Source organism: Penaeus vannamei, chromosome 18 (assembly GCF_042767895.1).
Source record: "Penaeus vannamei isolate JL-2024 chromosome 18, ASM4276789v1, whole genome shotgun sequence".
Classification (NCBI taxonomy): Eukaryota; Metazoa; Arthropoda; class Malacostraca; order Decapoda; family Penaeidae; genus Penaeus; species Penaeus vannamei.
In genome coordinates, this window is record NC_091566.1 from 16,179,256 (window position 1) to 16,181,454 (window position 2,199).

General features: G+C 44.0%; 1 protein-coding gene across 1 annotated transcript in view; it reads right to left on the minus strand.

Moving 5' to 3' along the window:
• Positions 1 to 1,925: 1,925 nt before the first annotated feature.
• Positions 1,926 to 2,199, minus strand: part of SrpRalpha (signal recognition particle receptor alpha) — a gene marked incomplete at its 5' end in the record, with an annotated part of 6,268 nt that continues 5,994 nt past the window's right edge. Inside the window, 1 exon segment of the mRNA XM_070132924.1 lies at positions 1,926 to 2,199. This exon segment is cut by the window's right edge and continues 545 nt beyond it.

A 2,199-nucleotide genomic window follows, 5' to 3' on the forward strand; every position in this document is an offset into this window, starting at 1 on the left:
GGAAGCTCTGGCTATGTTGGGGAAATAAACAATCCACCCCTCAGGGTCCCCTTGAAGGGTAAGGGCTAAACAACAAAACAGGGGAATACCGTGCCCCATGGTTCCCTCAGGCCTTCATGACTGGCACAAGGTCAGCCTTTCATCCTTTCAACACGGCTCTTACACCTTAAGAATCGGATAGGGGAAGGGTGGGGGAAGATAAAGAGAAAGAAAGAGGAAGAAAAGACCGTATAAAACATGTTGAGGCAGAATGGTTAAAAGCGAAATAAATGTGCTAGACATCTAGTCATATAGTACTATAGGGAGGTATAGTAAAGGGGGATGTCAGGTGATAGTTGATATGTGTCAACTATCTAGAGTAGCGTTGAAAGGTTGAAGTTGGGTAAGGGTTGATGGGGGAAAGGGTTATGGTGATTTAGGTAACAGAGTTAGATCAAGTGAAGGATATTTATGCGTCTGAGGAAGGAGAACAGGTTGTCCAGGCAGAAGCTGTGGGATTCTGTAAAGATGTCTGATATGTTGGGAGGTCGGTGAAGGGAGGATAGGTGTGGAAAGGCAGAGGTACGTGCTGTATTAAAGCGTGGACAGGACAAGAGAATGTATGGAACTGAAAGAGGGACATTACATAGAGGACATATGGGCGGGTCAGAGCGTGACATTAGAAAGGCGTCGGTTAGACGTGGCCAATACGTAAGCGTGCGTTGATGTTGGACCTGACCAAGAGGAGATTGGTGGTTTTACAGATGTAATTTATTATTGTGGAGGCTTGGCCAGAAAGATTGCCATCGGGTATACAAGGTTTTAAAGTGGGGGTAATAATCCGTAGCTGGAATATATGAGAAGCGTAGTTAATACTCTTGCGGCATAGCGTGCAAGAGTATCTGCCTGTTCATTGCCAGGGATTCCAACATGGCTGGGTACCCAGCAAAATCTAACAGATTTATTACGTGTGGACAGAGGGAACAACCAGTTCTGGATCTTACAGACAAGGGGATTGGTCGAGTGCATAGACTTTATGAGGGTTAAATAGTTACGGGAGTCAGTAAAAATAGTGAAAGAGGAAGAGGGGAGTGAGTATATGCGTCTTAAAGCCAAAAGGAGTGCAAACAGTTCTGTAGTAAGGACACTAGATTCAGGAGGGAGAGTGTATTTGGGAAGGTCACTACGAATCCAGCTCCTGAGGTGGATTTGGAACCGTCAGTGTAAACATGAATGCTGGAGGAATGAATGGAAACATGGCTAAGGAAATGAGTGAGAAGGATAGAGGGGGGAATATCTGATTTTGGTGAGTCAGGGAAAACGGGAGCAAATACAAGGGTTAGGTATAAGCCATGGAGGAATGGAATGGATGGAAAGTGGGAGAGGTCGGAGGTGAGGAAAGGGGGAATGGAAGAGGAGGGTATCCATGTGTATGGGGAAAGGAGTAGGTAAACGTGGAGAAGAGGTAAAGGCAGGAAACAAGGATTGTGGAATAGTTTGGTAAGGGAAAGTTGGTGAAATTGAGCATAGCATTGAAGAGAGAGAATGGCTCGACGTCAATAGAGGGATGGCATGCCAGACTCAGTATACAGGTCCAAGGCAGGGGAAATCCCCTGCCTTAGGCCTCAGTCTCCTTCTCCTAAGCCCCCCATGACAACAATGGGTAAGGGACTCGGGGTAGATTTAGGAAATGTAGGATTTCTTTTGCGCGTGTGAAGAGGAGATAGATGTCTGAGAAGTAGATGTAGGTGTAGTTGAGAATGAGGTAGGAGAAAATGGGGTGGAACATTTAGATTGTATGGTGCGATAGTTGAGGCAAGGAAGGGCAGACATAGGGGGAGTTGTCAACAGTGCATCAGACTGTTTGTAATGTCACATTTGGAAAGCAAGCAAAATCAGTAACTATGCAGTCAGTCTGTATGAGAGGAAATGAATGAAACAAAATATTTTCTCTGTATTTTTTGTACATTCTCATGGTAGTTATTTTACCAGGAACAACCCTTCTGTAAACGCTGGCAATTTCTTTTAGTTATGGATATAATGCATGAGCAGTTATAGGTAAATAATGCACAGTCCACATAGCTTCTGTCACTGCAAATCTATCAGGTCTCAACAATGGTGGCACAAGGGGTAAACAAAATATACTGTCTGTTAAGCACAATATTTCGATTATTACAATTTAAATGAAATACACTCAATACTGAAAAATGCAGTTATCTG